Source organism: Schistocerca cancellata, chromosome 9, assembly GCF_023864275.1.
Source record: "Schistocerca cancellata isolate TAMUIC-IGC-003103 chromosome 9, iqSchCanc2.1, whole genome shotgun sequence".
NCBI classification, from domain to species: Eukaryota; Metazoa; Arthropoda; class Insecta; order Orthoptera; family Acrididae; genus Schistocerca; species Schistocerca cancellata.
In genome coordinates this window covers 74,541,171-74,564,683 of record NC_064634.1, presented here as the reverse complement: position 1 = coordinate 74,564,683, position 23,513 = coordinate 74,541,171, and the positions used below count along the sequence as shown (strand labels likewise).

Below are 23,513 nucleotides of genomic sequence, written 5' to 3'. Positions count from 1 at the left end.
CCAGAAGAAATATACTAGTACGTGAGACTGTGAGTTTGGAGCGCAGCATTATATAGCAGTGGGACATGAACTTTGGGAAAATCCGAACAGAAGGGAATCTAGGCGTCTACCAAGTATATACATAAATGACCTGGTGGATGACATCGGAAGTTTACTGAGGCTTTTTGCAGATGATGCTGTGGTGTATCGAGAGGTTGTAACAATGGAAAATTGTACTGAAATGCAGGAGGATCTGCAGCGAATTGACGCATGGTGCAGGGAATGGCAATTCAATCTCAATGTAGACAAGTGTAATGTGCTGCGAATACACAGAAAGGTAGATCCTTTATCATTTAGCTACATAATAGCAGGTCAGCAACTGGAAGCAGTTAATACCATAAATTATCTGGGAGTACGCATTAGGAGTGATTTAAAGTGGAATGATCATATAATGTTGATCGTCGGTAAAGCATTTGCCAGACTGAGATTCATTGGGAGAATCCTAAGGAAATGCAATCCGAAAACAAAGGAAGTAGGTTACAGTACGCTTGTTCGCCCACTGCTTGAATACTGCTCAGCAGTATGGGATTCGTACCAGATAGGGATGATAGAAGATATAGAGAAGATCCAACGGAGAGCAGCGCGCTTCGTTACAGGATCATTTAGTAATAGCGAAAGCGTTACGGAGATGATAGATAAACTCCAGTGGAAGACTCTGCAGGAGAGACGCTCAGTAGCTAGGTACGGGCTTTTGTTAAAGTTTCGAGAACATACCTTCACCGAAGAGTCAAGCAGTATATTGCTCCCTCCTACGTATATCTCGCGGAGAGACCATGAGGATAAAATCAGAGAGATTAGAGCCCACACAGAGGCATACCGACAATCCTTCTTTCCACGAACAATACGAGACTGGAATAGAAGGGAGAACCGATAGAGGTACTCAAGGTACCCTCCGCCACACACCGTCAGGTGGCTTGCGGAGTATGGATGCAGATGTAGATGTAGAAGTCATCCACTGATAAGATAAATTTGTCACGCTGGAACGTAAATACGTACAGAACGGCTAACACTATCATTATGACTATCTCCAGTGTAAGCGTAAATACACATGAGATAAAGATTTTCCACTAGAACCCTTACTGCGGAGTCACACTGGTGCTTTCTCTATCTGTCATTGCACTTCTCAGGTAGTATATTATAGCCATTAAGGCGATAGGTTCTACTCTGAGATGACAAAAGTCATGGGATGATTCCTAATATCGTGTCGAACCACTTTTTTCCCGGCGTAGCGACGCAGCTGGAGAAGCATTGAGCCATGCTGCCTCTACAGCCGTCCATAATTGCGAAACTGTCGCCGATTCAGGATTTTTGCATGAACTGGCCTCTCAATTATGTCCCATAAATGTTCGATGGGATTCATGCCGGGCGATGTGGGCGACCATATCATTTGCTCGAACTGTGCAGAACGTTCTTCATACCAATCGCGAATAACTGTGGCCTGGTGACATGACGCAATGTCATCCATAAAAATTCCTTCGTCGTTTGGGAACAAGTAGTCCATGAATGGCTTCAAAAAAAATGGTTCAAATGGCTCTAAGCACTACGGTACTTAACATTTGAGGTCATCAGTCCCCTAGACGTAGAACGACTTAAACCTAACTAACCTAAGGACAACACACACATCCATGACCGAGGCAGGATTCGAACCTGTGACCGTAGCAGTCGCGCGGTTCCGGACTGAAGCGCCTAGAACCGCTCGGTCACAGCGGCCGGCGAATGGCTGCAAATGATGTCCAAGTAGCCGAACGTAAATATTTCAAGTGAACGGTCGGTTCAGTTAGACCAAAGGACCCAATTCATTCAACGTAAACGCAGCTCATACCATTATAAAGCCACCACCAATTTGCACACTGTCTTGTTGACAACTTGCGTCCATGGCTTCGTGGAGTCTGCGCCATACTCGAACTCTACCATCAGCTCTTACCAACTGAAATCTGGACTCATCTAACCAGGCCACGGTTTTCCAGTCGTATAGAGTACAAATGATATGGTCAAGAGCCCAGGAGGGGCGCTGCAGAAGATGCTGTGCTGTTAGCAAAGGCACACTATTATAGCCGATGACTGGGTGTTGTGTGATGTCCTTACGTTAGTTAGGTTTAAGTATTTCTAAGTTCTATGGGACTGATGACCATGGATGTTAAGTCCCATAGTGCTCAGAGCCATTTGAACCATTTTATTATAGCCAATAAACACCAAATTTCGATGCACTGTCCTATCGGATACGCCCATTGTACGTCCCACACTGATTTCTGTGGTTCTTTCACGCATTGTTGCTTGTCTATTAGCACTGACAACTCTACGCAAACGCCGCTGCTCGGTCGTTAAGTGAAGGCCGCCCGCCAATGGGTTATCCGTTGTAAGAGGTAATGCCTGAAGCTCGGTATTCTGGGCACACTCTTGACATTGTGGATCTCAGAATACTGAATTTTCAAACGATTTCCTAAATAGAATGTCCCCTGCATCTAATTCCAGCTATCATTCAGCGTTCAAAGTCTGTTGATTCCCTTGTGCGACCGCAATCACGTCACATAAATCACCTCAGTACCAAAGATAGTTCCACAAATGCACTGCCTTTTATACGTTTTGTACGTGATACTACCGCCATCTGTATATGTGCATATCGCTCTCCCATTATTCTCATTAACTTAGTATTTTTGGAAATTTGTGGTAAGTTCCTATGGGACCAAACTGCTGTGGTCATCGGTTCCTAGGCTTACACAATACTTAATCTAACTTAAACTAACTTACGCTAAGGACAACATACACATCCATGCCCGAGGACGGACTCGAACCTCCGACGGGGTGATACCTCAGTATAAAACACTCCTTCGAGCAATACTTAAATATTTCCAGAGTGAATTTTCATCCTGCAGATGAATGAGTGCTGATTTGAAACTTCCTGGCAGAGTGAAGGCTTGTGTCGGACTGGGACTCGAACGTGCGTCCTTCGGCTTTCACGGGCAAGTGCTCTACCGACTGAGCTATACAAGCACAAATCACGACCCCAACACCTTCCCTCCTCCAAGCATTAGTGGCGCCAGTACCTCATCTCCTAACTTCCAATTGAGCACCTGGTCGCCAAAGGTAAAGGTTACAGGTTCGAATCCCTTTGCGGCACACACACTTCGCTGCAGAGTGATAATTCATTCTGGAAGCAATCCTCAGGGCTGTGACTGATCCGTGTCTTCAAAATCTATCCATTTTTCCAACAGTGGTAGTCCCGCAAGGTATGTCTGTGAAATTTGGAAAGTAGGAGATGAAGTAGTTGTAGAAGTAAGGCTGTGAGGGCTCGTACTTTAATGTTGCTTGTCAGTCTGGGATCCGTTCCTCGGGGAGGAAGCAGAGAAAATCCGAAATTGAGCAGCAGCTTCGTAGAAATAAAGCTGTGGGGGCGGCTCGTACTTCAGTTTTGCTTGTCAGTCTGAGATCCGTGTCTGAGAGCGCTGACGGAAGAAGTAGAAGTTGAGCAGCGCCTTCGTTAAAAGTTCGTTTAGTAAACGCTTACATTCGTAGTAGAATGAACCAAAACATTATTTGGTCCGATCTATATATCGTAAAAAGACCATGGAGGTAAAATTACACATTCTAAGTCACACAGAGAAACAAGATTGGAGGGACGGCGATAGTGGGGGTTGGCAAGTGACAGTGGGAAGCTAAGTACCCTCCATCACACACTTGCGGAGCACAGTCGGAGATATATAGGATGTTACAAAAAGGTTCGGCCAAACTTTCAGGAAACATTCCTCACGCACAAATAAAGAAAAGATGTTATGTGGACATGTGTCCGGAAACGCTTAATTTCCATGTTAGAGCTCATTTTAGTTTCGTCAGCATGTACTGTATTTCCTCGATTCACCGCCAGTTGGCGCAATTGAAGGAAGGTAATGTTGACTTGCTTGTGTTGACATGCGACTCATTGCTCTATAGTACTAGCATCAAGCACATCAGTACATAGCATCAACAGGTTAGTTTTCATCACGAACGTGGTTTTGCAGTCAGTGCAATGTTTACAAATGCGGAGTTGGCAGATGCCCATTTGATGTATGGATTAGCACGGGGCAATAGCCGTGGCGCGGTACGTTTGTATCGAGACAAATTTCCAGAACGAAGGTGTCCCGACAGGAAGACGTTCGAAGCAATTGATCGGCGCCTTAGGGAGCACGGAACATTACAGCCTATGACTCGCGACTGGGGAAGACCTAGAACGACGAGGACACCTGCAATGGACAAGGCAATTCTTCGTGCAGTTGACGATAACCCTAATGTCAGCGTCAGAGAAGTTGCTGCTGTACAAGGTAACGTTGACCACGTCACTGTATGGAGAGTGCTACGGGAGAACCAGTTGTTTCTGTACCATGTACAGCGTGTGCAGTCACTATCAGCAGCTGATTGGCCTCCACGGGTACACTTCTGCGAATGGTTCGTCCAACAATGTGTCAATCCTCATTTCAGTGCAACTGTTCTCTTTACGGATGAGGCTTCATTCCAACGTGATCAAATTGTAAATTTTCGCCATCAACATGTGTGGCTGACGAGAATCCGCACGCAATTGTGGAGTCACGTCATCAACACAGATTTTCTGTGAACATTTGGGCAGGCATTGTTGGTGATGTCTTGATTGGGCCCCATGTTCTTCCACCTATTCTCAATGGAGGACGTTATCATGATTTCATACGGGATACTCTACCTGTGCAGCTAGAACATGTGCCTTTACAAGTACGACACAACATGTGGTTCGTGCACGATGGAGCTCCTGCACATTTCAGTCGAAGTGTTCGTACGCCTCTCAACAACAGATTCAGTTGGCTATTGAATGTTTGAATGAAACATAATTGTGTGACTCACCATTAAATTTTCTGTCCTGCAGCGGCTGGTCAAACACTTCTGCGTAAATCGTATTCGTCAAAATATGGATTTTCTTAATACATCTATGAACCATAGACCTTGCCGGTGGTGGGGAGGCTTCCGTGCCTCAGCGATACAGATAGCCGTACCGTATGTACAACCACAACGGAGAGGTATCTGTTGAGAGGCCAGACAAACGTGTGGTTCCTGAAGAGGGCAGCAGCCTTTTCAGTAGTTGCAAGGGCAACAGTCTGGATGATTGACTGATCTGGCCTTGTAACAATAACCAAATCGGCCTTGCTGTGCTGGTACTGCGAACGGCTGAAAGCAAGGGGAAACTACGGCCGTAATTTTTCCCGAGGGCATGCAGCTTTACTGTATGATTAAATGATGATGGCGTCCTCATGGGTAAAATATTCCGGAGGTAAAATAGTCCCCCATTCGGATCTCCGGGCGGGGACTACTCAAGAGGATGTGGTTATCAGGAGAAAGAAAACTGGCGTTCTACGGATCGGAGCGTGGAATGTCAGATCCCTTAATCGGGCAGGTAGGTTAGAAAATTTAAAAAGGGAAATGGATAGGTTAAAGTTAGACATAGTGGGAATTAGTGAAGTTCGGTGGCAGGAGGAACAAGACTTCTGGTCAGGTGACTACAGGGTTATAAACACAAAATCAAATAGGGGTAATGCAGGAGTAGGTTTAATAATGAATAGGAAAATAGGAATCCGGGTAAGCTACTACAAACAGCATAGTGAACGCATTATTGTGGCCAAGATAGATACGAAGCCCACACCTACTACAGTAGTACAAGTTTATATGCCAACTAGCTCTGCAGATGACGAAGAAATTGAAGAAATATATGATGAAATAAAAGAAATTATTCAGATAGTGAAGGGAGACGAAAATTTAATAGTCATGGGTGATTGGAATTCGAGTGTAGGAAAAGGGAGAGAAGGAAATGTAGTAGGTGATTATGGATTGGGGGTAAGAAATGAAAGAGGAAGCCGGCTGGTAGAATTTTGCACAGAGCACAACTAATCATAGCTAACACTTGGTTTAAAAATCATGATAGAAGGTTGTATACATGGAAGAACCCTGGAGATACTAAAAGGTATCAGATAGATTATATAATGGTAAGACAGAGATTTAGGAACCAGGTTTTAAATTGTAAGACATTTCCAGGGGCAGATGTGGACTCTGACCACAATCTATTGGTTGTGACCTGTAGATTAAAACTGAAGAAACTGCAAAAAGGTGGGAATTTAAGGAGATGGGACCTGGATAAACTGAAAGAACCAGAGGTTGTACAGAGTTTCAGGGAGAGCATAAGGGAACAATTGACAGGAATGGGGGAAAGAAATACAGTAGAAGAAGAATGGGTAGCTCTGAGGGATGAAGTAGTGAAGGCAGCAGAGGATCAAGTAGGTAAAAAGACGAGGGCTAGTAGAAATCCTTGGGTAACAGAAGAAATATTGAATTTAATTGATGAAAGGAGAAAATATAAAAATGCAGTAAATGAAGCAGGCAAAAAGGAATACAAACGTCTCAAAAATGAGATCAACAGGAAGTGCAAAATGGCTAAGCAGGGATGGCTAGAGGACAAATGTAAGGATGTAGAGGCTTATCTCACTAGGGGTAAGATAGATACTGCCTACAGGAAAATTAAAGAGACCTTTGGAGATAAGAGAACCACTTGTATGAACATCAAGACCTCAGATGGAAACCCAGTTCTAAGCAAATAAGGGAAAGCAGAAAGGTGGAAGGTGTATATAGAGGGTCTATACAAGGGCGATGTACTTGAGGACAATATTATGGAAATGGAAGAAAATGTAGATGAAGATGAAAGGGGAGATACGATACTGCGTGAAGAGTTTGACAGAGCACTGAAAGACCTGAGTCGAAACAAGGCCCCCGGAGTAGACAACATTCCATTGGAACTACTGACGGCCTTGGGAGAGCCAGTCCTGACCAAACTCTACCATCTGGTGACCAAGATGTATGAAACAGGCGAAATACCCTCAGACTTCAAGAAGAATATAATAATTCCAATCCCAAAGAAAGCAGGTGTTGACAGATGTGAAAATTACCGAACAATCAGTTTAATAAGCCACAGCTGCAAAATACTAACACGAATACTTTGCAGACGAATGGAAAAACTAGTAGAAGCCGACCTCGGGGAAGATCAGTTTGGATTCCGTAGGAATACTGGAACACGTGAGGCAATACTGACCTTACGACTTATCTTAGAAGAAAGATTAAGGAAAGGCAAACCTACGTTTCTAGCATTTGTAGACTTAGAGAAAGCTTTTGACAATGTTGACTGGAATACTCTCTTTCAAATTCTAAAGCTGGCAGGGGTAAAATACAGGGAGCGAAAGGCTATTTACAATTTGTACAGAAACCAGATGGCAGTTATAAGAGTCGAGGGACATGAAAGGGAAGCAGTGGTTGGGAAGGGAGTAAGACATGTTTGTAGCCTCTCCCCGATGTTATTCAATCTGTATATTGAGCAAGCAGTAAAGGAAACAAAAGAAAAATTCGGAGTAGGTATTAAAATCCATGGAGAAGAAATAAAAACTTTGAGGTTCGCTGATGACATTGTAATTCTGTCAGAGACAGCAAAGGACTTGGAAGAGCAGTTGAACGGAATGGATGGTGTCTTGAAGGGAGGATATAAGATGAACATCAACAAAAGCAAAACGAGGATAATGGAATGTAGTCGAATTAAGTCGGGTGATGTTGAGGGTATTAGATTAGGAAATGAGACACTTAAAGTAGTAAAGCAGTTTTGCTATTTGGGGAGCAAAATAACTGATGATGGTCGAAGTAGAGAGGATATAAAATGTAGACTGGCAATGGCAAGGAAAGCGTTTCTGAAGAAGAAAAATTTGTTAACATCAAGTATAGATTTAAGTGTCAGGAAGTCATTTCTGAAAGTATTTGTATGGAGTGTAACCATGTATGGAAGTGAAACCTGGACGGTAAATAGTTTGGACAAGAAGAGAATAGAAGCTTTCTAAATGTGGTGCTACAGAAGAATGCTGAAGATTAGATGGGTAGATCACGTAACTAATGAGGAGGTATTGAATAGGATTGGGGAGAAGAGAAGTTTGTGGCACAACCTGACTAGAAGAAGGGATCGGTTGATAGGACATGTTCTGAGGCATCAAGGGATCACCAATTTAGTATTGGAGGGCAGTGTGGAGGGTAAAAATCGTAGGGGGAGACCAAGAGATGAATTCACTAAGCAGATTCAGAAGGATGTAGGTTGCAGTAGGTACTGGGAGATGAAGAAGCTTGCACAGGATAGAGTAGCATGGAGAGGTGCACCAAACCAGTCTCAGGACTGAAGACCACAACAACAACATCTTAATAAGCACCAAAAGGTCTCAAAATAAAAGTTTTGCATCAGTATATGCAATGAAAAGAAAACAGATTGAATTAGTTACAAAAATTCTTTACAATATTGTTGTATGATCATTTGCTTAGGTACAATAAAGTTGGTGTTTTCGTTACCCTTTAAACTTCAAGATTTTTGGTTATTCTCTGTTGGGAAAAAATACAAATTAATGTTTCAAATTTGCTCAAAAACTACACATCCGAAAATTGCGTCCTGTCACGGTCGCCAGTTGTAGTGGTTAATAAAAAAAGAAAAGAGAGAATAAAAGAAAAAGAAAAAAGGTTGAAAATGTGGGAAGAAATGGTGAATAAAAAATGGGTTTTAAAATCGTAAATGACCGTGAAAAAAGGAAAGAATGAAATGCAAATCGGACCTCGTATTACAGAAAAGCTATAGTTGGGATGGTCCTTGTGGCGTTTTTGAGCAAAAGTTAAACCAATTTCCACTACAAAACTTACTGAAAAGAAACAGAGAATAACAGAATGTAACTGACAGGGGGAAGTGGCGTAGATGAGAGATCATCCTTTACCAGGTTAACTTGTCTTCTTTCGGGCGGCGTCCAGGTCTTCAAAAATCTCCTTCATTTCTGCGTGAAAAGTCTGTTCCGAAATCTTGCAATAGTCCAGGAATCACTAATTTATACCAATTAAAATCATCTTGATACTGTATGCAATTTAATTTACTTTGCTACTTCCATTCTCCGAATTTCTTAACAACTTCCACAACATGTCTACACATTAAAATCAGATCAAGACTAGCTAATGAGTTTTTTAAACGTCTTCATCAGATCACGTCTGCCTTAAGCTCCGGCTATCAAGAGACAATTAAGAAACGAATGAAAAAACAGAAAAAAGTTACAATTTTAGTAGTTTCTCTGCCATCGAGCGCTCATACCGCTGCGACGGGATATTTTTTATCTGAGGGAACGAGTGTAGCGGGGCGAAATTCAAAGTCCCGCTACAACAAGTATGACACAACATGTGGTTCATGCACGATGGAGCTCCTGCACATTGCAGTCGAAGTGTTCGTACGCCTCTCAACAACAGATTCGGTGACCGATGGATAGGTAGAGGCGGACCAATTCCATGGCCTCCACGCTCTCCTGACCTCAACCCTCTTGACTTTCATTTATGGGGGCATTTGAAAGCTCTTGTCTACGCAAGCCCAGTACCAAATGTAGAGACTCTTCGTTCTCGTACTGGGGACGGCTGTGATACAATACGCCATTCTCCAGGGCTGCATCAGCGCATCAGGGATTCCATGGGACGGAGGGTGGATGCATGTATCCTCGCTAACGGAGGACATTTTGAACATTTCCTGTAACAAAGTGTTTGAAGTCACGCTGGTACGTTCTGTTGCTGTGTTTCCATTCCATGATTAATGTGATTTGAAGAGAAGTAATAAAATGAGCTCTAACATGGAAAGTAAGCGTTTCCGGACACATGTCCACATAAGATATTTTCTTTCTTTGTGTGTGAGGAATGTTTCCTGAAAGTTTGGCCGTACCTTTTTGTAACAACCTGTAGATACAGTCGTGGCACCCTGGCACCCCGAATCTGAAAGACTCATCGCAGATGGGAAAAAGTCTGGTGCTTCTCTCGTGTTTTGGGGGACGCGTCCAGAGAAAGAAGCGCGAGCGTTTGCGGATTGAGACGGCGGCGGCAGGTGCCGGAGTGTCAGGTGAGGGATGGCCCACGATGGAAGCAGCCTCGGAGGCCGGGCCGCAGCTGCTGGAGCCGTCAATGCGCCCAGATTGCCTGCGCTGCCCTAAGAGGATTTCCGGCCGGTCGCATTGCTCACTGTCTCCTGGACTTCCCCCAGCCGCGGCCGCTCCCGGCACCCGCAATGCACAGCAGGGGCGAGAGGAAGTGGTTCGTCATCTGACGAGGAACCTGCTCGCAATTCACAAAATGACGCAAATATTTTATGCTGTATAGCCAGGTGTGACCACTCCGGTTGCTGGTAGACGTCCACTCCTGTGTGAACGTCCAGAATTTAAAGAACGTCACATTCACCGAGGTAGTGTGCTGATTCAGCAGCAACAACAACAACGAATTGGCTACAGCCAGTTTAGATCGAGCAGATAACCATAAACTACTATAAAAGTCACTATAGCATTCTTAACATATATAATAATGCATCGGCCGGCCGATGTTGCCGAGCGGTTCTAGGCACTTCAGTCTGGAACCGTACGACAGCTGCGGTCGCAGGTTCGAATCCTGTCTCGGGTATGGAGGTGTGTGATGTCATTAGTTAGGTTTAAGTAGTTCTAAGTTCTAGGGGACTGATGACCTCAGATGTTAAGTCCCATAAAGCTCAGACCCAGTTGAACCAAATAATCCATCGTTAATAGTCCCTGCTATGACGGTAATATGACTTCTGTCGCAAATTTTGAACAGTGGGGCTCCTCAAATTAATGTCCATTACAGGCATCTAATCGACAGTTCGTGTAATACTTGTATATGTTGCGTTTCGGAACTTTGATCACTTAAAGTAGTCCTCATGATCATAGTTTGTAATAAGACCCATTGTTGATAGCTGGGAAACTGTATGACCTGCTGACTAGAACTGTGCTAGAAAACCACAAGTTAAACGGTATAGTACCATCGATGATGAGCATTCCCGAAATATGACGATCTGTGTGATCGAAATAGATAGCAAATCAGCAGTTTATTTTGTCGAATACGACGCAATTCAGGTAGTTACGGTAGATATAGTTTTGCCAACTGAGGGTGGATAACATGGCTAATTTTCTAAGAGTTTCAAGTAATTTTAAACGTTTGTAAGTGTCTATGACAAATCATTCTGATTCCTTAAAATAAACTGTAAAATTTACTGTGTACCATTAGAAAGGTCTGTTCCATCCGAAAGATCCTCCGGACAGGGCTGCGATGTTTTCAGCAATGTTCTATCATGCAATAGTCTGCACAGTTCTGTCATATATTTGACAATATCTCTCCACGATTTCACTAAATTTCAAGTTAAACTCTAAATCATATCGTATTTTGACACTTGAAATTAATGAAAAAAGCAGCGCCTTACTTGAAAATCTTCGTCACACGTCGCTTCGGGGCGCCACTCGTGGTTACGAATGGACGTGGTGCGAACGATGCAGCGACGCTTTACTGCCAAGCCATCGCTTCATTTGTTAACAAGGAAGTGGCTTCAAACAGCGCCACGTCCCAGCCAGATATCGGCTCCATTTTTGTGCGTTGCGCCCTAGCAGCCTACCGTCCCCCTCGCCCTCCCCACGCCACCCACACAGCTCGAGCACAGGCAGTTTAAGGCAACAAAATTCAGATCCTTTCCATCTTTCGTTTGTATAGTTAAGAGGCGCTTGGCTGGCTTGTGTCGTCATGAAATGGAGATATACGTAGTCACCTGTCAGTGAATTGTAAAGCGCGTATCCACTTTGTTAGGCAACGGCCTTGCCGCAGTGGATACAGCGGTTCCCGTGAGATCACCGAAGTTAAGCGCTGTCGGGCGTGGCAGGCACTTGGATGGGTGACCTTCCAGGCCGCCATGTGCTGTTGACATTTTTCTGGGTGCACTCATCCTCGTGATGCCAGCTGAGGAGCTACTCTACATCTACAACTACATCTACATTTACACTCCGCAAGCCACCCAACGGTGTGTGGCGGAGGGCACTTTACGTGCCACTGTCATTACCTCCCCGTCCTGTTCCAGTCGCGTATGGTTCGCGGGAAAAACGACTGTCTGAAAGCACCCATGCGCGCTCTAATCTCTCTAATTTTACATTCGTGATCTCCTCGGGAGGTATAAGTAGGGGGAAGCAATATATTCGATACCTCATCCAGAAACGCACCCTCTCGAAACCTGGCGAGCAAGCTACACCGCGATGCAGAGCGCCTCTCTTGCAGAGTCTGCCACTTGAGTTTGTTAAACGTCTCCGTAACGCTATCACGGTTACCAAATAACCCTGTGACGAAACGCGCCGCTCTTCTTTGGATCTTCTCTATCTCCTCCGTCAACCCGATCTGGTATGGATCCCACACTGATGAGCAATACTCAAGTATAGGTCGAACGAGTGTTTTGTAAGCCACCTCCTTTGTTGATGGACTACATTTTCTAAGGACTCTCCCAATGAATCTCAACCTGGTACCCGCCTTACCAACAGTTAATTTTATATGATCATTCCACTTCAAATCGTTCCGCACGCATACTCCCAGATATTTTACAGATGTAACTGCTACCAGTGTTTGTTCCGCTATCATATAATCATACAATAAAGGATCGTTCTTTCTATGTATTCGCAATACATTACATTTGTCTATGTTAAGGGTCAGTTGCCACTCCCTGCACCAAGTGCCTATCCGCTGCAGATCTTCCTGCATTTCGCTACAGTCATCTGCATGTATGTCCAGACATTCATTTACCGCAATGTTTCATATTTTTGTCCAACCCCGTAGCTGATGAAATCGGTATCTGTAAGAACATACGATTGTTATTCTCAAAAGCAGGTATCATGCACCCGAACAGTATCTGCTGGCGCTTCCAGGAGCGCTGGAGTGGGATAGACGACGGGTCGGGCAGAGAGGCCTCACAGCCCGTTGATCGGTCCTCCGGAGCGTCTCGGCCTCTCCAGCCAGCCTGGAGTCTCCATCTACCTGGAAGTGCTCGAGATGTAAAAAACAATGAATCGCTTACAAATTGTCTGGTGATCATTATTCTTTTCTCTTTTGGTGCCAATTAAATCTTTAATTTCCTTCAGCACGGTGTTTTAATTCCGTCTCACAGCAAACTTGTGATACCTGTCGATTATACGACTGCATAATAAAAAAAAATGGTTCAAATGGCTCTGAGCACTATGGGACTTAACGTCTGAGGTCATCAGTCCCCTAGAACTTACAACTACTTAAACCTAACTAACCTAAGGACATCACACACATCCATGCCCGAGGCAGGATTCGAACCTGCGACCGTAGCGGTAGCGCGGTTCCAGACTGAAGCGCCTAGAACCGCTCGGCCACTCCGGCCGGCCGACTGCATAATAGATGTGGAGAGTTCTCATTCTGATGATGAATCACTAGGGTGCAACTCTTTGTACAAACAGCCATTCGACCTGTGAAATTCCGTTATAAATTGAATGATGAGCAGTGCTGACACCGCGAATCTGCCAAACTGAAGAAAGCCATGGCGGCCACCAAATGCCGCTCCAATTGCGTCAAGGAATGCCGTCGCATCGCGCTGCTAAATGAAATGTGGTGTACCGAGCAGTTTCAGGAAGATCGGAGAAAAGCCGAGACGTGCCGAGTAGCGTCGACATAGGCGAGCTTTGGTCTGCAAGACTGCAGCATGTCGTGTCCATGCGCAGTTTTGTGCGTCCTGGTCGGCCCTGTCGTAAACAGTGCGCATACGTTCGCTAAACAGTAACGCCCACCGCGAAATTGAGCAACTGATTGAGCTCAAAAAATTGCTCAAATGGCTCTGAGTACTATGGGACTTAACATCTGTGGTCATCAGTCCCCTAGAACTTAGAACTACTTAAACCTAACTAACCTAAGGATAACACACGCATCCATGCCCGAGGCAGGATTCGAACCTGCGACCGTAGCGGTCGCGCGGCTCCAGACTGTAGCGTCCAGAACCGCTCGGCCACTCCGGCCGACAACTGATTGAGCTGCTTCGCATTACTGGGCACTGGAACTAACTTCCGAATACTTTCTAAGCTTTCCATGCAAAGAGAACAGTTTTACCGAGCGAGGTGGCACAGTGGTTAGACACTGGACTCGCATTCGGGAGGACGACGGTTCAATCCCGTGTCCGGCCATCCTGATTTAGGTTTTCCGTGATTTCCCTAAATCGCTCCAGGCAAATGCAGGGATGGTTCCTTTCAAAGGGCACGGCCCACTTCCTTCCCCGTCCTTCCCTAATCCGATGCGACCGATGACCTCGCTGTCTGGTCTCCTTCCCCACAACCAACCAACCAGAACAGTTTTATTGATCCCTGACCACTGACTTCCGAAGTACACACTTCCATATCATTCCACCGCAGACAGCTCAGAACTAGCCTCTTGCACCCCACAAGAGCGGCCGATCGACTCGACTTCCGTGCGCTTCCAACTGTGCACCAAGTTCTTTTCACTTCGACTGCTCAGCGTCCAGAGTAGTATGTAGGCACTTCGGTTGGCAGAATCCTGCTTACACTCAGGCTACTGATGTAAACTACTGTTGCCTGCCGATATTTTCAGTAGGCTGTAGCGAAAGGGTACGCCATACGTCCACTGGAAAACACTCGCCTTTAAAGAGCGTCGAGTCGGGCCAGGCCACCACCCTTTAGAGTGGACTATTATCTCCAGACTGGAGAACAGTCCCCGTCCTGCGAAAACACAACAGGCGCTGTTGTCGCTCACAACAGCGACAAGCAGTAGAGGATGGTGGCGGTCTAGATCTGATACGTTACGAAGCGACTTTGATAAGCTGCAGGCCGTTATGGTCCGTCACCAGCGAACGACCAACTCGGGAACAGCGAAGCAGGTCGGCTGTTCACGTGCTCGTGTCGTGATCATCTATAGAAAGCGATTAAGAAGATATGATCAGACCACAAGATGTTAAACGTCCACGCTCCCTAACGGAACGTGACGGTCAGACGCTGGCCAAATTTGTAAAACAGGACAGCCGGCGATTTGTGGTAGATATGAAGTATCAGAGTATACCGTTCACTGGATACTGTTGATCACAGTGCTACGCTGTCCAAATGGCATTACGACTGTATTGGGCACGGACTCATCGAGATTGGACCATGAATCGATGGAAACCTCTCACTGACCGCATGAATTTCCTGTTTCACCAGGTCGATGACCAGTGCGGGCAGTATAATGCTGAGGAGAACATTAATCTGGGCTTCCAATGGACCTTTGATTCGGATAGATGGCGCCACGGCAGCTGTCGATTACGTGAATGTTACTGCGGAATAACTGCACCGCTTCATGCTCGATATCTTCCGCGGTGGAGATAGCACATTCCAGCAGGATAAATGTTGCGTCACGGAATCGAGCCGCAGTGCTTTGAGGAGTATAATAATTAACTCCCTTTGATTTCTTGGCCATCAAATTCGTTCGATCTGAAGTCGATTGCACACATCTGGGACGCCATTGGGCGTCAGTCCCTGGTCTTGAACAATTGGCCCGTAATTAACGAGAATTACGTGACCTGTGCGTAAAGAAAGAAAAAAAAACTTTTCGAATCCATGTGACGCAGAATCGCTGATTTATTGCGTTCCAGAAGTGGACCAGTACGCCATTTAGCAGGTGGTCAAAATGCTTAGTACATCAAAACTAGATGTGACTGTCTTATTGGGATTGCCGCGATCGTTCTTTAAGTAAAAATATGGCATTTCAGTCTTGATCATAATTTTTTATTTTCAATGACGGTTTCAGGCTAGCTGCCCATCTTCAGATCTGTTAGATAAAGTTCAAAATACAATTAACAATAGAGATATAGTTACTGATGGAAGTATCTTAGTTTACAAAAACAAATTTTGGAATGTATAAATGCCAACATACCATGTATTGCAGTTACAGAGTAACCTGTCAGTAAAGAACAATCGTTTCGCTGACATATCTAAAGTAATTTTTAATCTGTTAAAACCTTATATCGTAGTTTGGAGAAACCTGATTGGTAAAAGTAAAAAGTGTCCTCTATCTGTAAGAATTGTACATATGTACTAAGATGTTATTTTTTCACCATACATATTAACGCCGAACATACTTTTTTTTTTAAATAAGATAATTTTTAAAGAAATAACATATGAATAATCTTTTTCGAGTGGGCCATGAACTGAAATATTTTTAACTAATTTAAAGATTTTTATAAAGAAACTTAAAAATATAATTAAAACATATCCATTTTCTTTCATCTTCTTTGTACTGATTGGTGGTGGAGAGGATTTCCCTACGTTGGAACGTATACAGCTTTGTCTCATCAGCATGTATGTGCAGAGGACCAGCTATCAGACATCTGCTTTATGACAAATGAAATGACGAAACGGTAATGAAAGGCTGAAGAACACTTATAGAAAGCGGATAAAAGTGTGGAAACAACAACACTACCATGCCTAACGATGTGTGGCAAAACCTTCGGCAGTCAAAACAACTTGCAGTCGTCTCGGATGGGATGAACATAGGTGGTTTACGCTTTTTAAAAAATCTTAAATCATTGTTTCTGCTAAATGATAGCACGTTCAGGCAAATATGAGGGAGCAGACAACAAAGGCTCAATAGTATTGAAATCTGGTGACTCTTTTGGCCAGCGGAGATACGAATCCATATCGGTGTTCACAAAACCATTTCTGGAGATTGCGAGCTGCGTGAACAGGCATTCCCCATCGTCTCGGAATACAGCATACCCATTGGGAAGCAGAACTTTGTACTATGGGACGGACCTGATCAGCAAAAATGGTCACACAGTCGTTGGCAGTAATGCGACCTTCCAGAGTAAACATGGGGCTCGCGGAATGCAGCGATAAGACTATACAGAACATCACCAAACCCCCAGCAGGTTTCAGTCTTGTGACGTAAAATCATCCAGAAGCTGGAGATAGTGCTAAACAACACTCATCCGAAGAATGACGTTCTTTCATTGCTCCACAGCGCAGGTTTCATGGCTTCGGCGCCACCTCTTCAACGAGTGTTCGTCACGATCACTCAAGACACACGTCCGTCTATTTTACAACTTAGCGCATGATGTTTTTCCATTTTCCCTGAATGCAGTATAAATCTTCGATACGGTGCCTCTTGAAACACCTAACACTTCCACTACCTTTGTTACACAAGCACACACCATACGAGCACCAACAGTTTTCCAGCGTTCGGATGCACTCACAGCTACACAGTACGCTCTTCTGACCTCCATGATGCTTGAAAAGTATCGAGGACAGTGCACAGTTGCCGTTCGTGATCAAATAAAACAATGCAACCTGCAGGCTTCACTATCTACATCTCCTTCTACGTTTATACTCCGCAAGCCACCCAACGGTGTGTGGCGGAGGGCACTTTACGTGCCACTGTCATTACCTCCCTCTCCTGTTACAGTCGCGTATGGTTCGTGGGAAGAGCGACTGCCGGAAAGCCTCCGTGCGCGCTCGAATGTCTCTAATTTTACATTCGTGATCTCCGCGGGAGGTATAAGTAGGGGGAAGCAATATTTTCGATACCTCATCCAGAATCGCACCCTCTCGAAACCTGGACAGCAAGCTACACCGCAATGCAGAGCGCCTCTCTTGCAAAGCCTGCTAAACATTTCCGTAACGCTATCACGCTTACCAAATAACCCTGTGACGAAACGCGCCGCTCTTCTTTGGATCTTCTCTATCTCCTCTGTCAACCCGACCCGTACGGATCCCACACTGATGAGCAATACTGAAGTATAGGTCGAACGAGTGTTTTGTAAGACACCTCCTTTGTTGATGGACTACATTTTCTAAGGACTCTCCCAATGAATCTCAACCTGCTACCCGCCTTATCAACAATTAATTTTATATGATCATTCCACTTCAAATCGTTCCGCAAGCATACTCCCAGATATTTTACAGAAGTAACTGCTACCAGTGTTCGTTCCGCTATCATATAATCATACAATAAAGGATCCTTCTTTCTATGTATTCGCAATACATTACATTTGTCTACGTTAACGTTCAGTTGCCAGTCCCTGAACCAAGTGCCTATCCACTGCAGATCTTCCTGCATTTCGCTACAATCATCTGCATTTATGTCCAGACATTCATTTACCGCAATGTTTCATATTTTTGTCCAACTCCGTAGCTGGTGAAATCGGTATGTGTAAAAACATACGGTATGTTATTCTCAAAAGCAGGTATCATGCACCCGTACAGTATCTGCTGGCGCTTCCCGAGCGCTGGAGTGGGATAGACGACGGGTCGTGCAGAGAGGCCTCACAGCCCCTTGATCGGTCCTCCGGAGCGTCTCGGCCTCTCCAGCCAGCCTGGAGTCTTCCGGGCGCGAGAGGGCGCCCGCCCGGCAGGCAGGCAGGCCAGATTTATCGGCTTCCATCTCCATCGCGCCGCAGTTAATCTCACTTGTACCCTGATGTATAGAGGCGGATCTCAGCGGCACCTGTCTGCCCATAGCAGCCCTAAATCAACGGCTCGGGGATGGCAGCGCGCCTCGTCGCGGGGATCGGCTGGCGGCGGCGTGCGGGGGCGGTGGCGGGGGCGGCGTTTGATTCCGCCCAACCCTCAGCCAGAGCCCGCTTCTCCGCTCAAGGTGTGCTCAGCAGTGCTTACTGCGCTGCCCTCGTATTATATCTAGCCGACTGGCCGGCCTTCATGCTCCGATTTCGTTGTGTGACCTGGAAAGGGGGATTTGTTGCTGTATGTTACAGCGATTCATCCTACGTAAACTATTTTTTTTATCTTTCTTGACATAAGATCAGTTTCGTCCTTTGATTTATTTGATGTGGACTTACTATATCTTATCCAAATTTTTTTTCTAGTTTTTCTCGCATGTTGTTGTGGTCTTCAGTCCGAAGACTGGTTTGATTCAGCTCACCATGCTACTTTATCCTGTGCAAACCTCCTTATCTCCGAATAACTACTGCAACCTACATCCTTCAGACTCTACATTCTGCCTTGGTCTCCCTCTGCAAATTTTACCTTCCACACTTCGCTCCACTACAAAATTGGTGGTACCGTGATGTTTCAGGTTGTGTTTTATCAACTGATCCCCTTCTTTTAGAAGGGATCGATGACCTAGCAGTTTGGTCCCTTCCCCCCTCTTTAAACCAACCAACCAACCATCTTTTAGTCAAGTTGTCACATAAACTTTTCTCTCCAAGTCTGTTCAACACCTCTTCTTTAGTTACGTGATCTACCATCTCATCTTCAGCATTCTTCTCTAACACCACGTTTCAAAAGCTTCTGTTCTCTTCCTGCCTAAACTGTGTACCATCCACGTTTCACTCACATACATGGGTACATTCCAGACAAATACCTTCAGAGAAGACCAAAACTTAAGCCTATACTTAAGACTATACCCAGTTCTAAGCAAAGAACGGAAAGCAGAAAGGTGGAACGAGTATATAGAGGGTCTATACAAGGGTGATGTACTTGAGGACAATATTATGGAAATGGAACAGGATGTAGATGAAAATGAAATGGGAGATACGATACTGCGTCGAAACAAGGCCCCGGGAGTAGACAACATTCCATTAGAACTACTGACGGCCTTGGAAGAGCCAGTCCTGACAAAACTCTACCATCTGGTGAGCAAGATGTACGAGACAGGCGAAATACCCTCAGACTTCAAGAAGAATATAATAATTCCAATCCCAAAGAAAGCAGGTGTTGACAGATGTGAAAATTACCGAACTATCAGTTTAATAAGTCACAGCTGCAAAATACTAACGTGAATTCTTTACAGACGAAAAGAAAAACTGGTAGAAGCCGACCTCGGGGAAGATTAGTTTGGATTCTGTAAAAATGTTGGAACACGTGAGGTAATACTGACTCTACGACTTATCTTAGAAGAAAGATTAAGGAAAACCAAACCTACGTTTCTGGGATTTGTAGAGTTAGAGAAAGCTTTTGCAATGTTGATTGGAATACTCTCTTTCAAATTCTGGAGGTGGCAGGGGTAAAATACAGGGAGCGAAAGGCTATTTACAATTTGTACAGAAAGCAGATGGCAGTTATAAGAGTCGAGGGGTATGAAAGGGAAGCAGTGGATGGGAAGGGAGTGAGACAGGGTTGTAGCCTGTCCCCGATTTTACTCAATCTGTATATTGAGCAAGCAATAGAGGAAACAAAGGGAAAGTTCGGAGTAGGTATTAAAATCCATGTAGGAGAAATAAAAAGTTTGAGGTTCACCGATGACATTGTAATTCTGTCAGAGACAGCAAAGGACTTGGAAGAGCAGTTGAACGGAATGGATAATGTCTTGAAAGGAGGGTATAAGATGAACATCAACAAAAGCAAAACAAGGATAATGGTATGTAGTCGAATTAAGTCGGGTGATGCTGAGGGCATTAGATTAGGAAATGAGACACTTAAAGTTGTAAAGGGGTTTTGCTATTTGGGGAGCAAAATAACTGATGATGGTCGAAGTAGAGAGGATATAAAATGTAGACTGGCAATGGCAAGGAAAGCGTTTCTGAAGAAGAAAAATTTGTTAACATCGAGTATAGATTTAAATGTCAGGACGTCGTTTCTGTAAGTATTTGTATGGAGTGTAGCCATGTATGGAAGTGAAACGTGGACGATAAATAGTTTAGACAAGAAGAGAATAGAAGCTTTCGAAATGTGGTGCTACAGAAGAATGCTGAAGATTAGAGGGGTAGATCACATAACTAATGAGGATGTATTGAACTGAATTGGAGAGAAGAGGAGTTTGTGGCACAACTTGACTAGAAGAAGGGGTCGGTTGGTAGGACATGTTCTGAGACATCGAGGGATCACCAATTTAGTGTTGGAGGGCAGCGTGGAGGGTAAAAATCGTAAAGGGAGACCAAGAGCTGAATATACTAAGGAGATTCAGAAGGATGTAGGCTGCAGTAGGTACTGGGAGATGAAGAAGCTTGCACAGGATAGAGTAGCATAGAGAGCTGTATCAAACCAGTCTCAGGACTGAAGATCACAACGACAACAACATACTCTATGTTAACAAATTGCTCTTTTTTAGAAGCATTCTTCTTTCCGTTGCCAGTCTACATTTTATATCTTCTCTACTTCGGCCAGCATCAATTATTTTGCTTCCCAAACAGCAAAACTCATCTACTACGGAAGTGTCGCCTTTTCTAATCTAATTTCCTCTCCATCGCCTGATTTAATTCGAGTACATTCCATTATGCTTGTTTTGCTGTTGTTGATGTTGATCTTAAGTCTTTCTTTCAAGACACTGCCCATTCTGTTGAGCTGCTCTTCAAAGTCCTTTGCTGTCTGTGAGAAAATTACAATGTGATCGGAAATGCTCAGTTTTTATTCCTTCTTCTTGAACTTTAATTCCTACCCCAAATTTTTCTTTGGTTTCCTGTACTGCTTGCTCTTTGTAGAGACTGAATGGCTTTAGGAATAGGCTACAACCCTGTCTCACTCCCTTCTCAACCACCGTTCCCATTCCATGCCCCTCGACTACTATAAATGCCGTCTGGTATCGGTATAAGTTGTGAAGGGCCTCTCGCTCTCCGTATTTTACTTCTGTTATATTCAGAATTTCAAAGAGAGTATTCCAATTAATATGTTAGTACTTTCTAATTGGTCTCTTGTCTCAAGACTGCTGCTGTGACAACTTATATTCGTTTAAATTCTGGGATGTCGAAGTCAGTAGGATAACATACACTCCTGGAAATTGAAATAAGAACACCGTGAATTCATTGTCCCAGGAAGGGGAAACTTTATTGACACATTCCTGGGGTCAGATACATCATATGATCACACTGACAGAACCACAGGCACATAGACACAGGCAACAGAGCATGCACAATGTCGGCACTAGTGTATATCCACATTTCGCAGCAATGCAGGCTGCTATTCTCCCATGGAGACGATCGTAGAGATGCTGGATGTAGTCCTGTGGAACGGCTTGCCATGCCATTTCCACCTGGCGCCTCAGTTGGACCAGCGTTCGTGCTGGACGTGCAGACCGCGTGAGACGACGCTTCATCCAGTCCCAAACATGCTCAATGGGGGACAGATCCGGAGATCTTGCTGGCCAGGGTAGTTGACTTACACCTTATAGAGCACGTTGGGTGGCACGGGATACATGCGGACGTCTATCGTCCTGTTGGAACAGCAAGTTCCCTTGCCGGTCTAGGAATGGTAGAACGATGGGTTCGATGACGGTTTGGATGTACCGTGCACTATTCAGTGTCCCCTCGACGATCACCAGTGGTGTACGGCCAGTGTAGGAGATCGCTCCCCACACCATGATGCCGGGTGTTGGCCCTGTGTGCCTCGGTCGTATGCAGTCCTGATTGTGGCGCTCACCTGCACGGCGCCAAACACGCATACGACCATCATTGGCACCAAGGCAGAAGCGACTCTCATCGCTGAAGACGACACGTCTCCATTCGTCCCTCCATTCACGCCTGTCGCGACACCACTGGAGGCGGGCTGCACGATGTTGGGGCGTCAGCGGAAGACGGCCTAACGGTGTGCGGGACCGTAGCCCAGCTTCATGGAGACGGTTGCGAATGGTCATCGCCGATACCCCAGAAGCAACAGTGTCCCTAATTTGCTGGGAAGTGGCGGTGCGGTCCCCTACGGCACTGCGTAGGATCCTACGGTCTTGGCGTGCATCCGTGCGTCGCTGCGGTCCGGTCCCAGGTCGACGGGCACGTGCACTTTCCGCCGACCACTGGCGACAACATCGATGTACTGTGGAGACCTCACGCCTCACGTGTTGAGCAATTCGGCGGTACGTCCACCCGGCCTCCCGCATGCCCACTATACGCCCTCGCTCAAAGTCCGTCAACTGCACATACGGTTCACGTCCACGCTGTCGCGGCATGCTACCAGTGTTAAAGACTGCGATGGAGCTCCGTATGCCACGGCAAACTGGCTGACACTGACGGCGGCGGTGCACAAATGCTGCGCAGCTAGCGCCATTCGACGGCCAACACCGCGGTTCCTGGTGTGTCCGCTGTGCCGTGCGTGTGGTCATTGCTTGTACAGCCCTCTCGCAGTGTCCGGAGCAAGTATGGTGGGTCTGACACACCGGTGTCAATGTGTTCTTTTTTCCATTTCCAGGAGTGTATTTCGCGTATTTTCATTTTCTAATGTCTTATGGGATAACATTCTTGAATAATTCTTCACTTAGGGAAATGAATTCATTGCACAAAGGAAAGAAATTACGATCATGTGTGGAATTCACACACGTAGTTCCTGCAAGCATCTCTTTAAGCAGCTGGGAATATCAGCCACAACCACACAGTAAATTTTCCCACTTGTGAAATTTGTTACACAAAATCCGTCTGGGTTTGAGAGTAACAGATATATTCAAGGATAGAACCTAGCAGTAAAAAAATATCTGCATAACCCTTTAATGAATCTAACTTCGTCACTGAAATGATGAAATAAGCTTCTACAAAACTCGTTGAAAATCTGCCCATGGAAATAAAATATTTGACAGATAGCACATTCGTTTTCAAGTAAAGATTAAGTTGTTTCTCCTTCTACATCACAGAGGAATTCTCGAACAGAAATAATTACCCATTTTTACGGAGGAAACCTTACAATGACCAGCATATAGCCACG

At 45.0% G+C, this 23,513-nt stretch overlaps 1 pseudogene; it reads left to right on the top strand.

Moving 5' to 3' along the window:
- The first annotated feature begins 11,702 nt into the window (after positions 1 to 11,702).
- Positions 11,703 to 11,820, top strand: LOC126102387 (5S ribosomal RNA; annotated as a pseudogene).
- Positions 11,821 to 23,513: the final 11,693 nt, after the last annotated feature.